At 38.2% G+C, this 15,360-nt stretch overlaps 1 protein-coding gene across 1 annotated transcript in view; it reads right to left on the minus strand.

Annotated features, from left to right (window-relative positions):
- Positions 1-15,360, minus strand: part of ndst1b (N-deacetylase/N-sulfotransferase (heparan glucosaminyl) 1b) — a 162,226-nt gene that overhangs the window by 106,393 nt on the left and 40,473 nt on the right. Inside the window, exon 3 of the mRNA XM_049466033.1 lies at positions 7,509-7,619. The gene's annotated coding sequence lies outside the window, so the exon portion shown is untranslated. The remainder of the gene's footprint in view (positions 1-7,508; positions 7,620-15,360) is intronic.

Raw genomic sequence — 15,360 nt, forward strand, 5'->3', positions numbered from 1 at the left:
TTCGCCGCCACTGTTCGACTTTAATTAAGGGCCGGACGCCTCGTATAAGAGCAGCCAGACCCGAACCTGAATGCTGGGAGCTGCTTTAATCTGATTTCAGCCAGCAGGATAAGATGCAGATCACACACTCGCGTAAGCCGTTCCCAACACAGTAGACGGGCGCTAAGAGATGCCTCGCTCACCTATTAATAATTCAATTGCGCCGATTGCTTTCAATTATTCATTAAAGTTTATAATTCATCTTCCACCACAAATTCCCTCCATAAGGTGAAGAGAAAAGGAGAAGAAGTCGGCCGAGGGAGCAACGATGCCCAGCAGCTACATGTGATCTTCAAGCTCGAGTTACGCGATCAGCACTCGTGCTTACTGCACTGCATCTGTGCACTTAAAACATTCACTACAACCCCACTGTATACTGTCTGCTAACAATCTCACAACCACAGAATCACTGAATGTGATTTAGAGCTGGGTATTGGCAAGAACTTGGTGATCTGATACAGATCACAATACAAGGCTTACGATTAAATCCAGTATATTGCAAAAAGATATTGACCAGAATGTTTCAATACTACAGAGTACCCAAGAAAGAAATGAGGAGGGAAAAAATATATAAATAAATAAATAAATAAATAAATCAGTGCCTGTTTCTGATACAGGAAAAGCACCGAACATGGAGAGCGCACACAGCAAGGTTGTTTAAAAAAAAAAAACAAAAAAAAAAAAAAAACACTTTGTGAGCTGTGGCAAAATCTTAGGCGCCTGCTAGCTCTCACGCTCACTCTCCTTCCTTCTCACTTGCTCTGTCTCTTGTGCCGTCTTTCTCTCACAGTGTCTCTCTCTCTCTCTCTCATGCTGTCTCTCCCTCTCTCTCTCTCTCCAGAGATATTATAATACATAAAAACAAGCTATAGTCTGCCTGACCTAAACCACACTACACTATTATTACTGCCCCCTTTCTCTTTTAAAAAATACATGGAACTAACAGCATTAATTTAAAAGATTGATTATAATTCATTTTTAAGTGTTTGACACCACTAGTATAATTCCATTTATTTTTTAATGTAAACGAAATGCTGATATTTTTTTTAAATAACTGAATTAAAACTGAAATGCATGAAGCAATATGGGTAGGAAAAATATTTATAGTTTAAGCACAAGCAATGACTTGTTCTTAATAAAGATTTCCAAACATAATCTCTGTTGTTCCAACAAGATTCAGAAAGATGGAGTCTCTCATGGTGACAGAATGAGAATGAGATTACTCATGTCAGCTGTTAAATAAATACAATGTGTGAGATTAATGATCATTTTATTGAATTTTTTGGGTTATAATTTAGAAAATAGTATCGTTTGGGCATCAGTACTGAATTCAAAGTATTGTATCGGTAGCAGTATAGAAAATTAAGTAACCTCGTTTAGCCCTAGTAACCAAGGTGATATATTGTGGTTGTTTAAATATTTTTTTAGAAAATAAAACTATGAATCATATTTAGAAAATCTGATTGTTTTGTGTTTTAGTTTAAACACAACACAAAGTCATCCACTGTCTGACACCGATCTTTGCATATAAACTACGGATGGACGATATGGTCAAAATTTATATCACAATATATTTCTTAATTTCAGTCGATGCTGTAAAATTAGAGCCATTACAGTATAATATATCAATATGAATAGTTTATACTAAGATGCATCCGCAGGGTCCGATTCTTTGTCTATATATTGCCCAGCTCTAATGTAAAGTATTACCGTATTTTTCGGACTATAAGGCGCACCGTATTATAAGACGCACTATCAAAGAACGCCTATTTTCTGCTATTTTTCCATACATAGGGCGCATCGCATTATAAGGCGCGTTAAGTGACACTAGAAAGGGTGCCTATATCAAAGTGAACAGGGGTGGCGCCATGTTTCCCTTCCCCCACCGGGGGTGGTCGCTTGCCGGTGGAGCGTCTCAGTATACAAAATATAGCTCTTTCAAAGTCAAACGAGTGCTGGATATTAATCTACACAGATTCCTCTCCTGAAAACTGTTTATTTGGGTGAGTAACGTGCTTCAGTTTATTTACAGTAAGCTTAGATTTCCAGATGTCCACTAAGGCTTGCTGCACCAGCGTTAGCATAGCTATCCGCTAGCACGCTAGCTAGTCACCTAAACTAGTAAAGTTAACCCAAACTTAAACGACAGCGTTACACTGAGTAATCCTGCGTGTTCTGGTAAGACAGTGAGATATTAGCTAGCGATTCGTCCCCCGTAGCTTGTTTTAACACGGTAAACAAGCAGATTACAGGCTGATAAAACTCACCTCTGAGAGAGTTAGCGCTTAGCATCTAGCTAATGCTAGCCAGGCAAAGCAGCACAGACTTACAGGCCGATAACTCACCTCTGAACGGTGAACGCTTAGCGATTAGCATCTAACTCTAATAATACTGCTCCAGCAGTATTAAAAGTGCTAAATTTAGAAAATACTGATCTCTGAACAGTGAAAAAGCTAGCTAGCTAAGCGGTTAGCATCTAGCTAATGCTATTTATTGCTGCTCCAGCCTCGGAGCGGCACGGCTCTGCACGGAGTGTGTGTTTACTGCTCCTTACACCTGACGGGTAAAATTTAGATAATACTGATCTCTGAACAGTGAATAAGCTAGCTAATGCTATTTGCTGCTCCAGCCTCGGAGCTGCACGGCTCTGGACTCTGTATAGCACTGAAACTCTGTATAACGCTGCACGGAGTGTGTGTTTACTGCTCCTTACAACCTGACGAGTAAAATTTAGATAATACTGATCTCAGTGAATAAGCTAGCTAGCTTAGCGGTTAGCATCTAGCTAATGCTATTGCTGCTCAGCCTCGGAGCTGCACGGCTCTGGACTCTGTATAGCACTGAAACTCTCTATAACGCTGCACGGAGTGTGTGTTTACTGCTCCTTACAACCTGACGAGTAAAATCCATACAAAAGGCGCACCGTATTATAAGACGCACTGTCAATTTTTGTGAAAATTAAAAGTTTTTAAGTGCGCCTTATAGTCCGAAAAATACGGTAAATATCAATTCAGTGTTTTTAAAAATCGATGCAGTATTTCATTAAAGCATTTTTAAGGGGACAATATATAAGCACATTGTGAGGAAAGAAACAACAGAAAAAAAAAACGGAAAGAAAAAAAGAAAAAAAAATACTTAAAATGTTCCCTGATTAAGCAAGATCATATCAATTTTGAATTTATTTTAATTACCCAGCCTTAAGTATTAGGCTGATTTTTAGGAACATTTTATTTAAGTTGTACTGGGAAAATGTACTTTGTTATCTAGGACTACACGATATTTGCAAAAAAAATATCAAGTTTTTTTTCTGGAATTTATATTGCGATATTAAAAAATACAGACCATTTCACCTGGTGTTGAGAATATTAAGCCTATACAATCTGTCATGGGAAATGAAAACTGTCAATTTTCCTTTTGTTCCAAACAGCAAAAAACTTCTACACTGTTGTAATAACTTGCCTTACATGACATCGCACATCCTGTGATGTGATTATTGAACATACTCACATTGTGATGATGCTGAAACAATATATTGTGCAGCCATATTTTGTACAGTTCAGACTTAGTAAGCACATATTTCCAAAAGCCAAATTATGTAGAACTCTGTCCAGCTCACTAAAAAAAGGAAAGAGTTTCAGCTGAAAAGAATGCATAATTACCAACAAGACCAACAGCCGAGCTGCCAAAAACAGGCAAAACAGGGACCTTTACCACCCGGACCAACTGCCAACGTCAATATTTGTACAAGCCTCAGATGATCTGGTGCGCTGTGCTTAATTCAGTCCTGTGAATGCAGTCTTTACAAAGAAAGGAGATAAAAGATAAAAGAGAAGAATGTGTTGTACAGCTTCTTCTGAAGCCTGGCCACATGCAGTGAGCACATCTCGCTGTCTTCCAGTCTCCTGCTAATGGGAACACGAGTACCTGCACCCCTAGTGCTCTAGCACTGCTGATACACATCCGTCTCCACACTGCAGCTTCTACAGAGATCTACACAGAATCGCTTCCTAACTGCAGCTTTAGGCTTCAGCATCCAGCTCTGGCAGCTTATTCCTCCTCTGTCTGAGAAAAGCCACAATTCAGCAGGGATGCACTAATTATTTGACAATTGAATATTCAGCCGAAAATAGGAAAGCACTCTAGTGATTGGCTGAATAGGAGAAGAGAGAGAAGAATTTATACCAAATATTGAGTGAATTATTTTAAAGTTACATTGCAGTGTTAACTCTACCAAGAGGATTTTTTTTACAGCAGTCAATTTTTAAAGTAATTTTTTTTTAGACTGCAAGTATATAATGTAATGTAATATAAAGTAAGACCCAACAATGTTGGTCATATTTTCTTTAGTAGAAAAAAAATATATTGGAAATCTAAACTTAAATGTAGCTTACTCACTGCTAACGTTACTATGTTTGCTAGCTTGCCTCTAACCTTAGTTATCTCCCCGGTAACGTAGCTAATTCGCCGCTAACGTTATTGTGTTAGCTCGCTCTCCGCTAACCTTAGTTCTCTTTCCGGTAATGTAGCTAAATCGCCGCTAATGTTATTATGTTAGGTATCCCGCTGCTAATGCTACTATGTTAGCTAGCTCTTCGCTAAACTTAATTCTCTCCCAGTAATGTAGATAGATAACTTGCTCCTAATGTTATATTAGCTAGCTCTCCGATAACCTTAGTTCTCTTTCCAGTAACCTAGCTAACTAGCCACTAATGTTAGTAAAGTTAGTGACAAGCTAGCTAACATAATATGTTAGCTAGTGCTCCGCTAACCTTAGTTCTCTCCCCAGTAGCATAGCTAACTCGTCACTAATGTTACAATGTTAGCTAGCTCTCTGCCAAACTTAGTTCTCTCCTCAGTAATGTAGCTAGATAACTCGCTGCTAACGTTAGTATGTTAGCTAGCTTGCCGCTAACGTTAGTTAGTTCTCCGTTAACCTTAGTTCTCTTTCTGCTAACGTTAGCTAACTCACCGCTAAATTAGCATGTGCTTTCCCACAGGCAGTCTGAAAATGTAATACCTATAGCAAATTTACATTAAATTTAAGACATTTTAAGACATTGATTACACAGATTTTAATTTAAGACATTTTAAGACTTTTTAAGGACCTGCAGGAACCCTGTAAAGTTATATGACATCCCGAGTTCTACAGTACATTTATAATTAAAGTAGCATTTAAGATTTAAGATTAATAACGTAGTCCTGAGGTTAATGTGTGACTAGAGTAGCACTACTGAGAAGGGGTGCGACATATCGTATTGTACGCATTATTAATTGCCAAAATTTTTGAATAGCATGAACAATATTATTCCCTGAAATGTCATGCAATATCACACACCCATAATTATCATATCAAGGAACTACTTTTTTTTGCTGTTTTTAGCAAAAGGGGGGGGGGGGGGGTAACAAACAAAAAAAAAAACACTGTTCTCATTTTCCATTATATATCTATATATGGAGATATATGGAGTGCATTATTAGTATCATGACATTCTGGATCATTGACTTCTGTAACAAATCTGATAAAAATCGTTTTTTTTTTTTTTTTAATATCTCAGTTACGGAAATGCCGTATCATATCGTATGCAGTAATACAATTTTATTTTCATTTTGTTGTAGTAGTGTATTTTTAATGTTTTATTTTTTTATTCAGTGTTTTGTTATATCACCAAGATTACCGTTATCTCAAAAATACCATAAAATATTGTAATAATATTTTAGGGCCATACCGCTCACCCTTACTACTGAGGTAAATGTATTGTGTCTTGTTGGTACAGGATTAAATTTGAAAAAAGTTGTAGTTTTGTAACTATTTTTTATTTACATAGCCTAAATAAATTTTGTCTTGCTTTTTAATTTTTTCAATGATGAAAAAAATTTTACAAACTGTTCAGTATTTGGTTTTTAGCCTTCAGCCAAATATTTGTTTGTTAGGTTTCGACCAAAAATGTTAATTTTGGTGCATCCCTACAATTCAGTCCTCTGCCAAGTGTTTTATTTTGTTCAATTTCGGCCAAAACAGTTAATTTCGGTGTATCCCTACACAATTCAGGCTTTTGAAAAGCTTAATTTACGAGACAGCAGACCGACCACACTGCAACAGAGAAACATACATACACCACCTGGTATAAATATATGACTGAAAATGTGTGAATGCATGAGTCGACTAGAGCGAGCGCACAAAGCAGGCAAGATTATGTGGTGGACACTTTATCCATGCACAATAAGTGAGCTGCTGAATTAGCATCAGGGAGCTTAAGAAAAGCATTCCATTACAGCCCAAAAGCATGAATTCCTGTAACACAACCACTGTCACTCCAGCACTAGCAGTGAGCTTACGAACAACGCACCTATTGTACGCTGCAGTTTTCAGAAAGGCTGCTGCTGCAGGGCTTTATTTCTTTACACAGACTTTACATGGAATAAGAGCAATGAATATTATGCTAATAAGGAATTCCATTAGATGGAAAAAATAAAACATTGTTTTTCCATAATCTACTCCACAGGCAGAATATTTGCTCTTTCAAAGTCATAAAGCCATGAACAGAGCAAAGATGCTGCTGGTGGTCTGCAATGATACTTAATACTTTCTGCAACTTTGCAAAGATTTACAGATTGGAGCAATTTTAAAATTCAACATATGAAAAATATATACATATTTACTGTACTCCAGAGGAGGAGAAACCCACTATTTGTTGTGCTACATGTTTTGTAAACTTCAGAAAAAAAAAAAAAAAAAAAGATGCAGAGCTTCTCAAATAATGCAAAGAAAACAAGCTCATATTCATAAAGCTTTAAGAGTTCAGAAATCAATATTTGGTGGAATAATTCTGTTTTTTAATCACAGTTTTTATGCATCTTGGCATGTTCTCCTCCACCAGTCTTACACACTGTTATTGGATAACTTTACGCCACTCCTGGTGCAAAAAGTCAAGCAGTTCAGCTTGGTTTAATGGCTTGTGATCATCCACCTTCCTCTTGATTATATTCCAGAGGTTTTCAATTTGGTAAAATCAAAGAAACTAATATTTAAGTTGTCTTTTTATTTTTTTTCCCTAGAGCGCTATACATTATATACACCCATCAAGACCATGGCCAAGCAAGTTATCCAGCATCACCAGAATCACAAAGCTGGTTTACCAAAATCAAATGCAACACACTCAACTCACTTACCAGAATATACTATATACCTAGACCACCTGAAACCAGCAATGCCCAAAGCAAAAAGGTACCAGTTTCTCTTCTTTCTACCCCGCCCACACCCCATTAGGTCCCGCCTCTTCACACTTGTCATCAACCCCTTAACAGTGATGCAGAAACAGCTCCAGACCAGCAGATACTGAAGATGATACTCTTCAAGGTATGTGGCACATATCATCTTCCTCTTCTCCAGTCTGAGTATTTCATTAGTTCCACATCTTTGTGAACCCTTGAAATTACAGTGTACAGCCCTTCAGCTAGTAACTGCCTACCTTTCTGCTGAGCGTGTGCGCTGGAGGTCCTTCTTCTTAGATCTCATCAAAAGCCACTGCCCTCGGATGAGTTCCGGATTTGTGCTGGAGACCGAGTCGCCGCAGGCATTCCTGCAAAACAAATCACAGGCCATCGATTAGGCACACAATGACAAGAGCACACACTGAAGAATCTTTTACCCACACACACACACAGACACACACACACACACCAGTGGGTCTCAGAGGGACTACTGTAGAGGTCTGAGGCTGAAAAAGAGCCTGCAACATCTGGAATAATTAAACCATTTCTCTAATACTTTACCACTACATTGAGCATTTGTACACTTGGAAAATTATATATACACCTCAGTAGTGCTATTCTACTAATATACTTACTTAAGCAGTGCAATTTTTGCCATAGATTTACTTCAGGCTTGCTATTCTACTAGTGCTGGGCGATTTTCCGATTAATTCAGTTAATTTGAATTATTCGAAAAATGCCGTAATTGTGATTTTACATACTGAAATATCTTAAAACGGCACTAATTTCTGAAGTGTTTATCCGTCTTATCAGCACCTCCCACAAACCGATGTGCACATATTTACTAACCATTCCGCTCAATTGGAGTCCCAGCACTTCTGGCACAAACACCCGGTGGGATAAAGCTTATATTTAGCTAAAAACTGCAGCGCCATCGCTCTCCGGTGAGGATCCGTGATTGTGAAAAACAATAATATCACTCCTTCAAAGTTTCTTCTGTGACTTGTTTAGTGCATTGTTTCTAAATTTTCAGTCACAGACCTGTGTCTGAAGTATAATCCAGTGTCAGTCAGTGTGAGTTTCTCCCCGGCTGTGGACACGAGGTCAGGCCTTGATATGAAGGCCATAATCGCCCAGCGCTGTATTCTTCTAATACATTTACTTGAGTAGAGCGATTTCACTAATATATTTACCTCAGTAGTGCTATTCTTAATCATACATATACCTCAGCAGTGCTACTCAGGTCACATGGTAAGTGAAATTCACAAAGAGAACAGCAACCAGACTTGTGGTAAACAAATAGATGCTAAGGCTAAGTTAGCTCAACTAGCTTTCCTACCCTAGCCCTTTGACTGTTTTCCATCTAAGCGATACAAACTGTAGTGTGTGAAGAACCAGGAAACTGACTGAACTGCTACTGTGATACCAAATGCTTTGTTTCTTGTTTTACATATAATTTCTTGGCTCTCTCCACTGGCTTTCTTCCTCAGTGTGTCTGTGCTCTGTACACAGCAGTGCTCTCCGATATGTAACATTGCTGGAGCTGCGTTTTGCGGCACTATTTCACACCTCGATAAAAGTTTAAAGGTTTGGGCCAAACACGGTAGGCGTTAAAACACCCAATGTTTCAACAAATTAAATACAGAAAGAGGTCAAATGACAAAAACAGCAGCAACAACAGCAGCAGCACATTTAATGACTCATTCAGATTTTCACAGAACCAAGAGCTTGCCTTTATACTTCAAACAATTAACTGAGAATCCAGATCTAGTCCCTTCATAACCTGGCGCAGTGATTGCTGTACGGTTAATAATTCAGGCAGCAGTCTGTTCTAATTCTCACCTGCTCTGACAATTACAGGTCAATCTGTTCTGTTCCTACCGGAGCACAGAGAGAACCATCACGGCCCTCAAACGCCTTCAATTGGGCCTTCGGGTTTGAACCGGTTACCTTTGTAGTGCCTGACAGCTGTGGCAACATCAGAGAGGGGGCAAGGGCTTGTCTTGAAAGATACGTCTTAGCGCAGCCACGTTACACGTGAGTGAAGAAGAGAGAGAGAGAGAAACAAAAAAAAAGCTGAATCTGAGCTGCTGGATGGAGGCCATGGCTGGATTGGCAGAAGCATTGTAGCAATGGTGACTCTGGAGAACAGCCAAGCCTGTTCTCACTGAGAGAACTCATCTCTCACTCTCTCTCTCCTTCTGACAATGAGACAAGAGCACCACCAATTTGCATGCAAACACACACACACACACATACATACATACATACAAGGCTTTAATACCAAGGGCCATATCACAGTTTCTAGGGAAGTGGACATCATACACAGAAGTCACGTTTGGGTTCAAATCGTGGTTTGAACTTCACGGTTTAGTTTAAGTAGGGTACAACAGGGACTCGGGTCGCAACGATCAGTCGATAAAAGCAACAATGTTGATTATTTAAATTTTATTTCAGTGTCAACTAATCATTCATTTGTTACTGTATCGCATTACACTAAGTGCTGGGGACAGAAACACAGTGGGAGACGGGTAAATGGCTCACTTGCACCGGTTACATTCAACATAGTCTGTGTCTGCAAAAGTGCCCAAACACAGCAAATTACATATTTACTCACTAAATATCAGTAATTTACACAACATAACATCTAGACATTTAAATGCCTTTTAAATCTCATGTTCAGATGTTTCTATCATTTTTAGAGATGGAGGACATGGCAGAAATAATCACTGACCAACCGACTAATCAAAAAAATAACCCAAATGAGTCGACTACCAAAACAATCATTAGTTGCAGCCCTAAAATCGACCTGACCCAGGTTTCCTTTCATTTCATTTAAACAGACAGTTATAGTTTGCTCCATATAGTGTTTTTCAGCGACCCCCTGAGATTATACAGTTAATAAAGTATGTAGTGTTTTAATTAAGCAGTACAGTGTGTATGCATTAGCATCTTTAATGTGTTTTCACACATCCTCTGCATCTAATCTACCATTATTCATCAGGTAAAATAAAATGTTAGCAGAGAAAAATCCCTGTTTATTTTTTAGTCATTTACAATGCTAATGTGAGAACAGTGAGAGATAAAAAAAAAAAGAACCTATGGTTGCAGATTGACCAATCAGTGTTTTTAGTGCCAAAATCCATACTGATCATCTTTCAGCACTGGATCTTTTACTTTGGACAAGATTCACGTTTCTGCTACACTATTAGTCGTGGTCTGCATTCATAGCTTTTACATTTTTGAATCTCTAGTTCAATGTGTTTCTACAAACGCATACCTAAAAATGCTGACATATCTTCCTCGTCTAATCCACATGATTTCACATGAAGATGTGAAAAAGTCAGAATATCAGGGAAACACTTGAGTTATTTCAACCAAAAGGTGCGAAATGTGAGAGATAAAGAATGAAGAGGGATACATTTTTTTTTTTGCATTTTTAAACATTCAGTAGAAACTATACAATAAATTTTAATAAAAACAGTAATAATAAAACACAATGAATAAAAGTAACCAAAAATCAAGACAAATTACTAGGGGTGGGCGACATGGCTCTAAAGTAATATCACGATATTTCAGGGTATTTTTGCGATAACGATATACTTGGCAAAATAGGAAAACAGAAAAGTAATTTATTAATTTCAGGAATATAGTATAATAGTATAACAGTATAATCATAATGTGGCAAAATAAATAATATAGCATAAAATAATATAATGCAGAAAAAAATATTGCAGAATATTTTCATGCATATAAACTGCAACTATAAAAACTATAAACTAAAACAATTATACAATTAATAAACCTAAAGCTTTACAGTAAATAACAGACTACTTTTAAGACTAAGCATCCCTATTATCACAATATGGATTTTAATATCATGATATTTCTGTGTCACAATATATTGTATACGATATAATATTGCCCACCCCTACAGATTACCACTATTATAATCACAATGTTTTTTTTGTTTGTTTTTTTTTATTTCAAAAATGATATAATATGGAACACCCCTACTTTCTGCACAGTTTTACAGTCTTACACTGTTTCAGTATGTTAACCAAGATACAGGTGACTTCTCAACTACTTCACCATTAAAGCCAGAAGAACTCCACCAGCAAACGACAGCTGAACCGAGGCCTTCACCACTGTGTAAATCACAGCCCCAGCTCAGAGCCTGAGTGACAGACTACAATCAAAGAAGCATGACATCATCATCATCATCAGCCCCATGGAGTGAAGAGAGGAGAGAGGAGAGAGCAGAGCACAGACTCGGTCGATGGTTATTGCAGCTGTCCGGGGCCGAGACCCTTATATCTCCGGCTGGCATATGTCACTTTATAACGGCCTCAGAAAACAGCAGAGGTGAGCAGGGAAGACAGCCAACAATAACACAGTCACACTCCAGCACTGCCTGTCTCAACAGCTGAGGCCATCTTTTATACCAGCCACCAACGCAGCTGCTGCTGCCACTGCTGCTACAGTATGAGGACCCTGAGCACAGGCCTTCACTCTATAGCCTACCTAGACCTTTCACACCTGTAGCTCGTTTCCACAACTTGTGCAGGGCGTTCCCAAGCAAATCCCCTGAAGTAACATTTAAGCCTGTCACGATTACAAAGTTTCAGGACGATATATTGTCCCAGAATATATTGTGGTAAACGATAAACGATAAATTTGTCATTTTAAAGTCCCACTTTAGAAAATGCTTTTTTCCTGCTTCTTGCCCCCAAAGGAGCTTTAAGACAACGTGCCACACTAATAATATACCAGCATAATAATACTATTACACAATGTTACAGTGAAACCAACTTTTGGTTATTAAGAACAGACTTTGGACTTCCAATATGTTCCAAAAAATATATTTTAATATGTTAAATAAAAAGTACAACCACACTGGGTCTCTGTTGGTTTAACCAAAAAAAAAACTGCACTAAATATTAAACAGACCTTTAAAAAGTAAGGACAAATAGATTAAAGTAACATTTACATTAATTCAGCTTTTGTTTAAATTCTGGACAAAACACAAAGGCACTTGCAGATTCCTTTTTTCTGATTGTACATGTATATGCTATAACCAGACGTGGAAAGCAATGAATTACATTTACTCAAATTACTGTAATTGAGTAGATTTTTTCATTTTTAAAGTAGTTTTTAAAATAGGTAATTTTACTTTTAAAGTACATTTTGACACAAGTAATTTACTTTGCTACATTGGAAAACTCCCAATTACTGAGGAAAAAAAATGCTGGGAAAAAAAAAAAAAAAAAAATTCTGAATTAAAAAAAAGAATTGGTGCAGACCGGGCGCACAGATGCTCGCGCGTGGAATAACAAGGCAATAACGTCCTCATGCAATACAAAATGTGCCCCGCCGGACAGAGCTGTCAGCTTTCAAAACTTCCACATCAAACCTGAGAAAGCATGTGGTGTAAGTACTTATCATTAAACAATCTGCTTGAATGTTAAAATAAACATGTAAATAGCAGTTAAAGCAGAGCAATGGCAAGTTAAAAAATAATAATGAACTGTAAAATTATAAAAATACAGTTTGTCACCTATATGACCTTAACTTTTTAACAGTAAAGGAAAAAAAATGGATCATGGAAACCTATGCCACTTGTTTTATAGGGTGGTCTGAACAAATACGGCTTGAAAGGTCCAAATTATTATGTGGAATAATAGTTCATTAAAAACTATTTAATTTATGATTTGTTTTTATTTTTTAACTCTAACTAAAATAATTAAAAGTAACTATGTAACTTTTACTCAAAGTACATTTTAAATTGAGTACTTTTTACTTTTACTTGAGTAGATTTTTAGATGGGTACTTTTACTTTTACTTGAGTAGAATTTTAGCAAAGTAAAGGTACTTTTACTTACCGTATTTTTCGGACTATAAGGCGCACCGTATTATAAGACGCACTATCAAAGAACGCCTATTTTCTGCTATTTTTCCATACATAGGGCGCATCGCATTATAAGGCGCGTTAAGTGACACTAGAAAGGGTGCCTATATCAAAGTGAACAGGGGTGGCGCCATGTTTCCCTTCCCCCACCGGGGGTGGTCGCTTGCCGGTGGAGCGTCTCAGTATACAAATCTAACGTTAGCTCTTTCAAAGTCAAACGAGTGCTGGATATTAATCTACACAGATTCCTCTCCTGAAAACTGTTTATTTGGGTGAGTAACGTGCTTCAGTTTATTTACAGTAAGCTTAGATTTCCAGATGTCCACTAAGGCTTGCTGCACCAGCGTTAGCATAGCTATCCGCTAGCACGCTAGCTAGTCACCTAAACTAGTAAAGTTAACCCAAACTTAAACGACAGCGTTACACTGAGTAATCCTGCGTGTTCTGGTAAGACAGTGAGATATTAGCTAGCGATTCGTCCCCCGTAGCTTGTTTTAACACGGTAAACAAGCAGATTACAGGCTGATAAAACTCACCTCTGAGAGAGTTAGCGCTTAGCATCTAGCTAATGCTAGCCAGGCAAAGCAGCACAGACTTACAGGCCGATAACTCACCTCTGAACGGTGAACGCTTAGCGATTAGCATCTAACTCTAATAATACTGCTCCAGCAGTATTAAAAGTGCTAAATTTAGAAAATACTGATCTCTGAACAGTGAAAAAGCTAGCTAGCTAAGCGGTTAGCATCTAGCTAATGCTATTTATTGCTGCTCCAGCCTCGGAGCGGCACGGCTCTGCACGGAGTGTGTGTTTACTGCTCCTTACACCTGACGGGTAAAATTTAGATAATACTGATCTCTGAACAGTGAATAAGCTAGCTAATGCTATTTGCTGCTCCAGCCTCGGAGCTGCACGGCTCTGGACTCTGTAAAGCACTGAAACTCTGTATAACGCTGCACGGAGTGTGTGTTTACTGCTACTTACAACCTGACGAGTAAAATTTAGATAATACTGATCTCAGTGAATAAGCTAGCTAGCTTAGCGGTTAGCATCTAGCTAATGCTATTGCTGCTCAGCCTCGGAGCTGCACGGCTCTGGACTCTGTATAGCACTGAAACTCTCTATAACGCTGCACGGAGTGTGTTTACTGCTCCTTACAACCTGACGAGTAAAATCCATACAAAAGGCGCACCGTATTATAAGACGCACTGTCAATTTTTGTGAAAATTAAAAGTTTTTAAGTGTGCCTTATAGTCCGAAAAATACGGTAATTACAATTTTTCCACCTCTGGCTATAACACAATAAATCAAAAACACAAGTGTCCATATGAAAAATTATCATACAATAAGTAGATCACGTAGTTATCGCGACAGGCCTAGTAACATTTCTTCATAACCACTTTTCATCCTGCTATCCTAAGATGTTTGGCATGTCACTGTACAAAAACTAAGTGACAATTTTCTCAGGATGTACACAAACCATGGACCAAATGGTTGCAGCTATTACACATACATACCCCACGATAGTGTCACGCAAACAATAAAACGAGCAGGTACTCCTCGCTTCTAAATGAGCAAATGTGTCACCATGATGATACATATCCTGAACCTGGTCCCTTTAAAATGGCTATGAATACACTGTCCCTGTCATATCATGAATTTATTTCATATCCAGGTTTCTTTTAAAGGAACCTGTCTGTCCTGAGCTAATAAGAAGTTGAAATTCCTAAACTCCGACAAAAATGTTCTCTATATGCTGAACCCTTTCTCCCCAGGGAAGCGGAGAAATGTCCCTCATGCAGAGGAAGAGATACGGATAAAGAATCGCTACAGCATCGCTCTAATGTCATCCATCACTCCTCAGATCAGCCCTGCTATCAGCTGAGCGCGAGAGAGAGGATACGGAGATTATGACAAGCGGAGGAAGATAGAAAGCACTCCATCCTATTACAATTTCAGATAGGGCTTTAGAGGACACGTAGCGTAATGCATTTGAATGCAAAATAACATCAAAGCCAGGACTGCCGATCATTCCAGTGAAACCAGGACAACATTGCACTTCTATTACTTGATCTGTTTCGGTGGGTAGATGGGGGTAGAGCGGGTATTTGCCATGTTTTTCTTTTTCTTTTTCAGAGCAGATGCTGAAAGAAGTGCAGGCTTGATTGCATAAGAATTCCGTGAGGGTATGATCTCGCAACTA

The sequence above is a fragment of the Astyanax mexicanus genome, chromosome 17, assembly GCF_023375975.1.
Source record: "Astyanax mexicanus isolate ESR-SI-001 chromosome 17, AstMex3_surface, whole genome shotgun sequence".
Taxonomy (NCBI): Eukaryota; Metazoa; Chordata; class Actinopteri; order Characiformes; family Acestrorhamphidae; genus Astyanax; species Astyanax mexicanus.